Genomic DNA, 13,199 nt, shown 5'->3' on the forward strand with positions numbered 1-13,199 from the left:
ATATAATGAAAACGTTCAAATTTTGTCTAATACTACCAGTACGCATAACAGTATAAACTATATACTTATTCAATCCCCAATCATACAACGTATTCCCGATATCCATTATCATTCTATAATTCCTATTCGTAAAGCACCAACGCTGCGACACGCAATTAACTTTTAAAATGCCTTCTACAATTGACAACATGATGTGTTGGTGGAAATCATCTCGAGGTCGATAGGTTTTGATTGTCTATACGTATGTCAGTTATATATATTATACCTGTTCTTCACATCTGCACTTGAATCTTACTTCATCAGCGGGAAAAGGAATCTTTACATATATGTCGACACACAAAGTGCAATAGCTACTTGAAGTTGCCGACCGAAGATGACGCTAGCTAAGATCCCGGTCCCTGCGCATGGTGTTAGGGACGTTGACGACGGCGGGTGCTACGGCCACAATACAATCTGACAACAATGCAGCATCGATCCGGCTCCAAATGAGCAACGCTCAATCTCAGTACACAGAACAAAGGCTTGTCCGCACTGATTTCTCTCCCGCTCCCCACTATAGCGCTGCCGTTCGTGTTGATGACACCTTGAGAACATGATTGCTTGTTGTGTTTTAGTGTCGTTTGTATATATTTTTTTAAACCATACTATCATTATTTATATTGTTATTATTTGCATTTCAAGGATACAAACTGTTTAGGATTTTGGAGAAAGATTGATCAAATATTTCTTTACGTGTATCAATTAGTTTCTGTTTTTAAAACTCATGGCAGAATCATAATAATTAATCTTAAACTAAACACAGACAAGGTGAAAATACACATAGAGTTTTTAACTATTATAATAATTGTGGGCATGTTTTAATTCATACCGAAGCCATTTTAATGAATACATTGTAGCTATGGACTGCGATAGTTCGTGTTTCATTTCTCGTTCACGTGCATTTACGCCCTGCTTTTGTCGAGCCTGCATGTACCGTTATCAAGTGTATCGTGCCAAACACAGGGCAGTTACAGAACCATACGCTTCATTCCTTTTCTACCATGGGAATGACGTAATACAATCACGTGTCGTCGCGATTTCATCCCAGGTAGAGATGTGCGCCGTCGATCAAAGCTAGCCACGCCTACTGCGGTCCCGCCTCGTCCAATGAGAGCGGGCTGGGATGAAGATGCAACATTGGCAAGTTGCGAGAGTTGGACACTCTAAACACTATTATCACGGAGTTTGGATGACATGTGGTTCAGATATCTACACTGGCGTTTGTACTGAAACCTCGGATTATATCTCCATGTCTTTGTCATAGCCTGGGATTTTATCAAATAAGCACAGGTAGGTCAATGTTTTATAACACCAAAGTTCTATCATATCCGAATGCAAAATGCATACTTTTAACGTCATCATGGTGACAATGCATCTACACACATGGAAGCGTATGTTTTAGTGTACACTTATGCAATTTAGCTATTTACCTTAATAATTCTGTATTAATGTGAAGTACACAGAGTGTAGAAAAAATATACACATTTAAAGTTATGTTCTATATTCATATATCATACTTTGAGTTTCTTTCTCTTTTGGCCTTATAGCTTGTAAATATCATGCATAAGTTAACCTACTTTCGCAAAGCCCTGTTATCAGCAACTAACGTTCCTTATTTTCAGAAGGCATCTGAAAGGGTGACAATATATATATTTATGCTTATATACGTACATTAAAGGACAGGAGCGATTTAGTTTATTAAAAGTAATAACGTGATAACATATTTTTTCCATTGCATATGGACGTGCAACTTATCTTATAAAAAAAGAATTTAGATTTCGGTAGTTAAAAATATTCAATAGAACGTTTAATGTTTGGCGATTGTTATTAACATTTGGCATGTACTTCGCATTTACATGATGTACGCAGTAAGTAAACAGTAAGTAAGAAGGAACTATATTATAACCTATGTAAGGTATGTGTCGTCTCTTAAAGGATGAATCTGTAGATCTGTTATCAGTGTCAACAATAAAATACGTAAAGGAATGTATTCCACTTATGCCTTTATTCATTTACTTTGTATACATGTAAGAAATAAAACAGTTTTCATAAATGTGCTTGGTTTGAGAGGACCATTTTAACGAATTCCTAAACCATACAAACATATGAGAATAAATATGTTATTTCAACATACTGAACAATAGCATTATACATAATATTACCTTTTAACAACCAAATTATAATATCACTGAACGATCCACGAAGGTGTTCTTATGCAAAGCTTGTTATTTGGTTGATAATTAAAATGTTATATGACATCCTTGTCATATTACATAGACGAAGGAATAACTACTTTATGGCATGGAACACGGTTTTTGCCATCTTTGCAGGGTAGTTGAATATGCCCTCTTCATCCGACTCATTAAAGGATGTGAGACAGTATCAATGATTGTAGATAAATGAAATGTGGGGATGTAAGTCCAAGGATTTACATTGCTAACAACAACATATAAGCGTTATAAGGCCTCAGGAAAAATTTCAAAAGGTTTTATTGTAGACATGTGGAGGACATTCCCAAATCTGACGCATCAGTGACAAAAATGATGTCAGATACAATTCCCTATCTTGACTTGTACCTAATGTTCCCGTGTTTTTAAGGTGAATAGTTGACTTGCCTTTGCATGTGTTTGTGGCGGTACCACCGTTGGGACAGGATACGCTCACCTTTTTGCGAATACCTGATGTCATCACTATTTGATGGGGATTCATAAACACATGGTCGTGATATAGTCGGAATCGTACAATCAACTCTGCTTCTGGCAGTGATGTCGTATGAACATTGAAAGGTTTTTTCGTTTTTATTCACATCTAACAATAATACGCAGTAACACACGCAGTAACACACACACACACACACACACACACACACACACACACACACACACACACACACGTTTGATACACATAAATATGCAAAAGTAAATATGGTTCTGCGTATGCATGAACGAACTACCCATTGACACATTTTTCGCTACTTTAATATGGAAAATGCTTTTCAAATAGTTTGATATAATATTGTCATTTAAAAAATATAGTATGCATTAATAACATAATATAGACATAACACACGACTAGTGTAAAATAAATATAGCGGAATTATACGATCATACATCAAAATATGAGCAGCTATTCATTCTAACACACATTTATGATTATGTCATGTTTATAATAAATATACAATGTATTGCTGCTGTTTGATATCTATGTAATGTAATAACTTTATTGGACGAACAATGCAGACCTTACTGATTCTTTTTCTCTACAGTGTATATTTGCTTAGTGTAGCATTGATCTTATGTGAAACAAACATTTCTTCAGATATTAACATTGAATTATCTACCTAAGATTCCAAAAGAACACGCATGTTGGGTGACATTAAAAAATACAAGGTTAATGGGGGAATGATACAAAGAAGGGTTTTCTGCGCGGAGTAATACTACTGGCTATGTTAAACACATGTGAAAACTGCATATTTCTGTTTAACTCGGTTTGAAGACAATTAAAAAATATATATATGCGTAAAAAGTACGTGCTATAATGAAAAGGTCGTTAAATGAATAATAATACAATGTAAACATGTATTCATCGAACATATGTTATAACATGTCGCAATTCTGGTGAAAGACCATTTGCATGTAAGAGACATGTTGAATAAAATATGACCATACATAACAACAAACAACTATCTACACTATCGGGATGTTTGGGAGGAAAATATGATGGGAACAGACAGATCATAATTGCTAGGACAGTGTAAACAGACACAGACTATCTGAATAGCAATCAGGAATTTATATCACGTCTTGTTCCAACACTATGATCACCAGCGCGTGGCAAGCTTGTTAGAAACTATGACTGTTTGTAGATGCGAGTTAATTTTTATTAAATAAAATATGTCATATAAAATACCCTAAGCATCTTTAGAGACACAGAGATGTGTCCCTAAAAAATAAGAGAAAAAGTAAACAGTATTTATATTTCGAAATATCCTAAACATTCCACACCGAAACAAAACAATGATGATATTTAAAGTATTAAACGTGCATAAAAGTCACAAAAATGCTTTCAAAGTACAACATGTTAATTAAATCTAGCTGATATATATTTAATTTGCACTGACTGTGTGAAACACTTTTTCGGTTATAAGTTTGTATAAGGAGATACCCATCGGTATTTTCCTCTTTCAATCCAGTTGTAAACGAACAAGGGAATATCATCATGAACATATTGTTCGGTATATCTCCACATTTACCCCCCTCATTAAGTGACACCCTGTAGCTAACCCACAGCTACTTAGGCCTTCATATTTGTAATAAATACCATATAAAATATTATCATTTACAAATATTAGTTTTATGAAGGATACTATCAACTAATATCCCTCACTGAAGCATGCGACCCCGCTATTAACACCGTTTAACATCGAACGTGGGAAGGACCCTGGGACTCGTTCATTTATACACTAAACTAATATTTGTTTAGTGCTGAATCCTATCAGAACCCGTGTGTTATTTGTATGAGATGTTGCCAGATAAAGTGTTTGATAATGACTTTATGCTTCCCTATAAGTTATTACTGTAGATGGTATCGGATAGGCACGTGTTAATGATATGAGAGCGTCCTGAATTCACAGTATGGTACGTTTTAACTTATACAACAATATATGGCAGCATGCTTTTACTGGAAACTAGGTATAATCTCAACATTATGAGCGATTGTATTAAAGAATATATTAAAGACTTTCAACTGGTCTTATATTTACTGAAAATATGAATATCAACATTAAAATATAAACAAATGTGTTTATTTACAATTCTGTATTATTTATGTATAACGTGATACCTTTTTTAAATCTTCATATAATTGCTTGATCAGGGTACTATCATCTGAGCAGAAACGTGACATTGGAAGAATAAAGAAGCTGACATCCAGAGGTCGACTCATTCAATCATTCATGTTCTGATATGATATGAAATAATACTGATATCTCAAGTATGATCAGAACTGTTTTACCACCAGCACATAATGCATTAATGCATACATGCTCTGGCAGTGGTGATATATCTGTAACATGTGCATGCTAAGAGCATTGAGAAAGATAGGAAAGACAGCCAGGAGATAAACAAGCAATTCCGTCTTGTAAAAGCTCTGCCACCTTGATCATGTCCTTCGCGCGTGTTGTCTTCAGAAGCGTTCAAAGCTTGTTACACATGCGATGGCCATTTCATATCAGCGTGTTATATTTGAATGGCTAAAGCCGCAAAACACGTGGTCTTATGTTTACAATGATGTCATCGGATGTCGTGTGCCAGATGGGTCACAATCTCTAGGACCTGCTGAAGCGATGCAAACTACCGAACTTATCATCAGTTTAATTACTGTTCAATATTTTGAATATGAACAAACCAATTTGAAACATACATTATACTTGCTATAATATATAAATAAATAACTCTTCAAGCAATACTAGGTTAATTGAGGTATTCGAGATATGAAGATGTTTATTCTTTATTACATTGTTTAAGTACACACAAAATGACTCTGAAAGTTCTCATGGAGTGCCAGTATAACACTAATTTACTGTGGTAGTCGGAATCAGAGATTCTTTTTCTGGAAAAGGGTTCTGAATAATTCTATTCGCATTATCATCATAACTATATAGGAATTTACAGGGAGAACTATATACAAATATATATTCATATACTACGGTTTTCACTTGATAAAAAATATGCTTTTTATCTGTTTATTTTGTATTACCAGTATATTTTTCAAAACAGTCAATGGATACGACACAATGGATATGTTCAACAACATGCACAGCAAATGTTTCAAATCAACTTTGAATATCTCTACCTCTACTCTGGAAATTTCTAGAACTGTGAAATACATTTCAACCGCACTTAGATACAAATACGCCGAAACAGGTGCTTTAACGCAGTTTTACAATGTTTAATATGGCTGCAAGTAATCAGATGGCAATTTATTAATTGTGTTTTATTGACAATATGGATCTCTTTCGATCCAATTTTCGTATATCGTATATATTTATTTATTGTGTAGTTAACAGTTGGAATCTGTAAACACAATATTGTCAATTGAGTGTATCACAAGCCCTTACACGTTTGTCCGGGGTTTATTAATGCTGTGTTTCTGTGTGTGCTATCTCCTTGACACACATCACTTGCCATGTGTTATCTTACAACACGTCACGATGGAAATTGAGGGTAATAACAGTAGTTCGTTGGATTAATTTCATCCCAAATGAAACCTCTTTGTAAGGTTGTACGTATATTAACATCCATATTATCATGAATACAACGTTGGGAATCCACGCGTAAAATTGCCTCAATATGGAAACAATGCAGATCAAGGGTATCCCACGATGTGTATCAGTTAATTATATAACATTATCGGAACAAAGAAAGATTGCAGTGCAGTTTTTATATATGTCAAAGAAAAATGTGTGTGTATGGCGGGGTGGGGGTGGGGGTGGGGGTGGGGGTGGGGGTGGGGGTGGGGTGGGTGTTGAAGGTGGGGCTGACATAAGGGAAATTAAAACGTATATGACGGACGAGGTATAATAGTTACAAATAGTTACAAACGGAATGGGTTCAAAACTCAGGAGTTTGAAAGAGAAGGAATTTCGAAAAGAGCGAGTGACTCTAAAGATGGAGCGTGTTTAAGAGAGGGGTTTCTATTCGAAGCCATTGGAAGTGGCACGACTTTTGAAATCGAAAACGGAAGCTTAAAAGAGATCTGAAAACATAGAAAGAGAGAGAGTGAGAGAGAGAGAAGGGGGGGGGGGGGGGGGGAGAAACAGAAGGAGAGAGAAGATCAGTATTTGTATTAACATTCATTGTATGTTTTTGTAGAAGGGTGTTTGAAGGTGTCAGAGACAGTAGACAGAGACAGTAGACAGTAGACAGACATCTGTCTGTGCCAGCTCCAACACAATCAGCCGTGATATCGTCCCCCTTCTATACTCACAGGCTGTCAATCTGTTGATCAGTTAATGAAATCCTAGGACACAATACGCCCTGTCTGACCCGAACACGGTAATGTGAATACTATGTTTGCGTCGGATAACATCTCCCTGCAGAACCTGGGAACAGTTAGTTATGGGTAGTCATAATTCCACAATTTATAAAACTTAAAGAATATGCTCAAATAATGCGTTGGTTCATCAATCTAGGCCTAAAACGATTGATTTTCGCAAGTGTTTAAATAAATAAATTTGTTTTGCCTGACAGAGTTATGATATTGCATTCTGTTCTGGTTCAAGATTCTTTTATACGCTCTGTAAACCCGCAATCTGGAACCCTCACTCTGAAACCCTCATTCTGGAACCCTCACTCTGAAACCCCTTATTCTGGAACCCTCACTCTGAAACCCTCATTCTGGAACCCTCACTCTGACACCCTCACTCTGAAACCCTCACTCTGACACCTCAATCTGTAATCCCGCAATCTGAAACCCTCACTCTGTAAACCCGCAATCTGAAACCCTCACTCTGTAAACCCGCAATCTGAAACCCTCACTCTGTAAACCCGCAATCTGAAATCCTCACTCTATAAACCCTCACTCTGTAAACCCTTACTCTGAAATCCTCAGTCTGAAACCCTCACTCTGAAACCCTCACTCTGAAACCTTCACTCTGAAACCCTCACTCTGAAACCCTCAATCTGAAACCCTCACTAGGAAACCCTTACTATGAAACCTTCACCCTGAAACCCTTACTCTGAAACCCTCACTCTGAAACCCTCACTCTGAAACCTCACTCGGAAATCCTCCCCCTGAAACCCTCACTCTGAAATCCTTACCATGAAACCATCACTAAACCCTGACACCCTCACCCTAAAACCCTAACCCTGAAACCCTCACTCTGAAATCCTCACCCTGAAATCCTCACTCTGAAACCTTCACCCTGAAACCCTCACTCTGAAACCCTCACTGCGAAACCCTCACCCTGAAATTCTCACCCTGAAACCCTCACTCTGAAACCCTCACTCTAAAACCCTAGCCCTGAAACTCTCATTCTGAAATCCTCACCCTGAAATCCTCACTCTGAAACCCTCACCCTGAAACCCTCACTCTGAAACCCTCACCCTGAAATCCTCACTCTGAAACCTTCACTCTGAAACCCTCACCCTAAAACCCCCACTCCGACACCTCAGAGCCAATCGTGTCACTGGTTCAACACGAGACCGGCCCATGCTCTAGTGTTCTTGTATTTGTTTAGCGCATCATTGATCGTACATATGGACCTTTACTTACATTGAGAAACCAGTGTGTGTATGTAGGCAATGCTTATTCCTGTTCTGTTACACTGCACATGTAGTATGTGCTAAGAATAATAGGGCATCTTCTCCAGTCCCTGAAATAGAATATGACTTCCAAACTGTGTACCATTATTGGTGGCGCTGTATGTGTTTTATGTATAAAGAAAGTGCACTGGGTGACCAAAATACCACATATGTGGGTCTTTCATCGGTGAATTGAGGTTGTAATTGGAAGGAATCAATGCAAATGCAAGGCAGCAGTTTATGCAGTGTTAAAGCTGTGCTGTCAGATTAGCTGCAGGAAAAAACAATATGGGATGTTAAATTCGTTCTTGTTTTGTTAAATTAGTTTGGATTTTATTCTTTCCTTCAAATACTTATTTGCATTACCATTTATCTTTTGCGAATCTTTTTTACAAGGTATTACACTATAAATTAAATCTTAACTGTATAGTTATTAAAAAAATCTCAAATATGATTCGTATGATACACACCTTGACGTTAGTCAACGAAAGTGAAGAACGATAGATGAGGTCCATGTGCCTTTAACACAGCATGGTACACGCGTGAGTGAGTTTTCCCATGTTGAATTGTCAACTGGTTACTATGCTAATGTGTTCAGTGCTGAATCTCTATAAGGGCATTCTACGAGAGCCAAGGTTACTGGGTAAACTAGCGTTGGACAGCAGTCTGCAGTCTGTCAGCACGGTGATGACCTGTACAGTGTTATCTCCCCAGTCTAATGACCATCAGTTTTACATGTTATCTAGTTCGTTGAAAAATAGCACAGTCTGTTCTCGTTATCTCGAAGGATAGTTCATATTGAACCAAGGGATTTCTTTGCATATCGCCATATGGGTTTGTTTGTTGCTTAACGCCGCACCAAGCAACATTTTCGCGATATGATAAATATCCAGTAAATAATCGAGTCTGGACTGGCGATTGACATCATGAGCATCCATCTCCTCAATTGTATACGACGACATGCAAATCAACAAGGTCACCAAGCCTGACCACCCGGTCCATTTAGTCGCTCCGTACGCCAATCATAGCTTGCTGGGGTTGTATGTTCTCACACAGATTCCCCACGAGTGTGTTGCGATATGATAGAGCTGATTCTACTTAAGCTGCAACTTACAAGGATATATTGCTCTTTTCCCGTCTCCTCACCAAACAGCAAAAACAAACCCAGCTTACTCTGATGAGAAGACGGGGCATGAGTGTCACAGTCGTCTAGGGCGCCGCAATTCGCTGTACAGGGTTGCGTCCCTTGAAACCTATGATCGTGGGTTCGAAGCCCGGTTCGCCCCGATTATGTTTCGAGGTTTGTCAGCACCATACCCGTGCTCGTGGGTTTCACCAAAGTCGTAAACGCCGGGGCCCAGCATTAAGCTGTTACGTCGCGATATAACTGGAATACTGCTCAAAGTGGCGTTAAACCCAACTCACTCACTCACCCACTCACTGATGACACGTAAATGGGGATCGGATGTCGCAGTAGTTGCAGCGTGTGAACGGTACTTGGATGTAGGATAAACTTGATACGCGATACCACTCTCATCATCGCCTGGCTGATGGTGTATCATGGCTACCGGACATGTATCCGTGCTCACACTTTCGACCACTGGTTTGGTTAAGCCTTGAAATATTACAGACTAGCAGGACTTTAGCTTTATATTGATCACGATGGTGTTAAACAGCATGTCTCACTCACCACCCTCTTCTAAAATGAACGTTCATTAACATATTTAAAGCCACCCTTTTTAGTTTGCCAATGAGTGAGTGAGTGAGTGAGTTGGGTTTAACGCCGCTTTTAACAGTATTCCAGTTATATCACGGCGTGTCAGCTTCATGTGGGAGGAAAGCCCGAAGTGATGCAGGTCTCAGACGTTTACCACTTCGGTGAAACCCACGAGCACGGGTATGGTGCTGACAAACCTAGAAACATAATCGGGGCGAACCGGGATTCGAACCCACAATCATAGGTTTCTGGCGTGTCCAAGGAACGCAACTCTGCACAGCGAATTGCGGCGCCTTAGACGATTGGGCCACCCGTGCCCCCTGTTTGCCAATGACGTCATAGACATGCCATATACATCATTCTTAAAATAGCGGTTATACAACGACAAACAGAACAATTTGGAAATGATTCGTATTCAAAATAAGGATAAACTATGTGGAAACCAGACTTTTTTAGAAGTCGTCAAGAAACACTAATGACTGGTAAGAAAAGAACACACTATAGCAACGTTTCGTTGCAAAAGCTTTGAGCTATATGTTTGCCTCTTTCTAGCACAGGGCCAAGTCTCAACATTGCTTCGTAAGGTTCAACGGTACATCAATACAAATTCCGAAGACCTACTTTTCAGAATATCATGGCTGCTTTTTGCATTTACACATCAGGGATTTATGGATTTATATAAGAAATGTTTGGCAGCATGGGATACATTTGTAAATAGTCCAGTCAAAGGGAATAAATTCAGTGTCGCCAGATCACCGTCTCCAAGGCCTTCGAGGACAGGTCACGTGACTGTACTCTCCCAAGTCAATGAGAGACTGGTAATTTGGGTTGTCAATCCTCCGGAAGTTGTTTAGCACCAAGCCGGAAGTTGGATAATGTGTGCGCACATGATTTGTATGTCAAGATCTCTTTATTGAACAACTCTTCATGTGAGATGTACATCACGTATGGCTGCTCGGGACATCGTTAATTACGTGAAGACAAACCTCACCATACGCGATTATCCATTTGTGGTGCATTTTGTGCGCAGTCGTCACCTGCATTACTGTTAAAGAAATTACAAGGAGCCATTCGTTGGAAAGGCGTGTTTACTCAACATCAATAATTCAACAATATGGGTGAAAATAAGTTGCAACTACAAATCAAACACGAAATCTATATCAACAGGGGATGTTTTAGTCACAAAACAATTTTTTTCAGTTTATGTTTAGAGTGTGGTTTCGGGAAGGAGTGAACATATTTTGTGACACAATTTCAACAAAGTTCTTATACGTCACTGGCATAGGTACATGAGTGGTTTCTACATCTATAGAAACATATGCACGCATCTTGTTGCTTTTGTAATTGTATTTACATGGAATATTTTTTTAAATACACTTTCTAAATATTAGATACAAAGTGAAAACTTTCTTATAGAGAGACATCACTTAAACACCTGATTACATATTGATCACTTTGATGAACAATGGTAAAAAGGGAGGCTTCAATAGGGGTTTAGGAACATGATACAAATAAAGTTTACAAATATAAAACGTATTAAGAATCAAAACAATAACTATCATTATTTTTCACTACATTTTCTTCTAAGAAAGAGAGTTCTTCTTTCTTTTCTTTTTTTTTTTGGGGTGGGGGGGGGGTGAAGGGGGGATTCACTGGCGATTTGACGCACTAAAGTTCCCAGAATATTGGTGTTCTCAACTCAAAAAGCAAGTTACGTCAGATGTTGCTGGGACTGGGAACTATATCAAAGTTCGGGTCCGGTAGGTGTCACAGCTTTGTCCCTACTTAAACCGATTGGATGAGGTTGCCGATATTGTAGCTGATGGTTGAAGCGGCACAAAGTTCTACACCGACTGATGGGTGTTTGTATATAACATAGATGATGTATACACCATTGTAGTTGTTTGGGGTTGTGTTTGGGGTTAACACGGATGTGGCCGATACAAGAGGTTAATTGATGTTTGGTGTTACACATTTCACAGGGTTATCTACTGTTTGGGATACAAGGAATATGTGTATGTTTCTATTTTCTATATCTTACTTTACACGAAGTCTGTTAAATGTCGCCACCAATAATGAAGCGTATGCCAAAGTGTAAAAGATGCTTGTGAATCCTCGCTCATGTTTGGTGGGACAATTATTGTGTGTACCATATAACTGGCAGTTCGATACATAAGATCTTTGTATATTAACCGATGTGACAAAATATATCGTCAGTTATACTACCCGTTAACCGATGTATCAACATAAAGGTGTCAGGAACACTACACCTTAACCGATGTCTCGACGTATAGTGTGTATGTTAAAATTACACATTATCCGATTACTCGACATATAAGGTGTCAGGAATACTACATGTTAACCGATATCTCGACATGTACGGTGTCAGGAAGTCTCACGTTAACTGATGTCTTAACATAATGTGTTTGGTATGTTGATAGAAGTTTTGTTACAATATGTTTGGTTTATGCCAAATACAATTATCATTCTTGTATATATATACTACTTAAAAGAAGTTAAAGAACACCCGTTTTTTTCATATTACTATAGTTAATCCGTCAAGCCTTTGGGTATATCGTACAATTTGTATATTCTAAAGGTTAAACGATGATTCGATGCTTCAAACATACCCAGTGGATTGTTGCATATACCAAAGGTTAACATGTGCTGCTTCAGTACACATGTTTTACATACCTCCTCATGTTAACCGACGATTAACTACAACACCGACCCTTTTCGATCCAGGTTAGAATAAGTCTTCAGCAACCCATGCTTGCCGTAAAAGGCGACTATGCTTGTCGTAAGAGGCGACTAACGGGATCAGGTGGTCAGGCTCTTTGACTTGGTTGATGCATGTCATCGATCCCAATTGCGTAGATTGATGCTCATGATATCAATCACTGGATTATCTGGTCCAGACTCGATTATATACAGACTGCGTCTTATAGCTTGAATATTGCTGAGTACGGCGTTAAACAAACAAACAAACAAACAAACAAACACAAAACAATTGTTGTATATATTTTATGTTAACCGATAATTTACAAGACTACTTTTATTGCATACGGCACGGGTTAAGACACTGTGTGCTAACTGGTGCCTGCTTCAACACTGTGCTGTAACAGTGCTCCGTTGCATAT

General features: G+C 38.3%; 1 protein-coding gene across 3 annotated transcripts in view; it reads left to right on the forward strand.

Annotated features, from left to right (window-relative positions):
* The first annotated feature begins 1,218 nt into the window (after positions 1-1,218).
* LOC124135858 (ETS translocation variant 1-like) overlaps positions 1,219-13,199 on the forward strand; it is an 86,140-nt gene continuing 74,159 nt past the window's right edge. For all 3 annotated transcript variants that reach the window (XM_046501490.2, XM_046501491.2, XM_048382439.1), the window contains exon 1: positions 1,219-1,329. The gene's annotated coding sequence lies outside the window, so the exon portion shown is untranslated. The remainder of the gene's footprint in view (positions 1,330-13,199) is intronic.

The sequence above is a fragment of the Haliotis rufescens genome, unplaced genomic scaffold (genome assembly GCF_023055435.1).
Source record: "Haliotis rufescens isolate VD_foot unplaced genomic scaffold, xgHalRufe1.0.p SCAF_4, whole genome shotgun sequence".
In the NCBI taxonomy this organism is placed as follows: domain Eukaryota; kingdom Metazoa; phylum Mollusca; class Gastropoda; order Lepetellida; family Haliotidae; genus Haliotis; species Haliotis rufescens.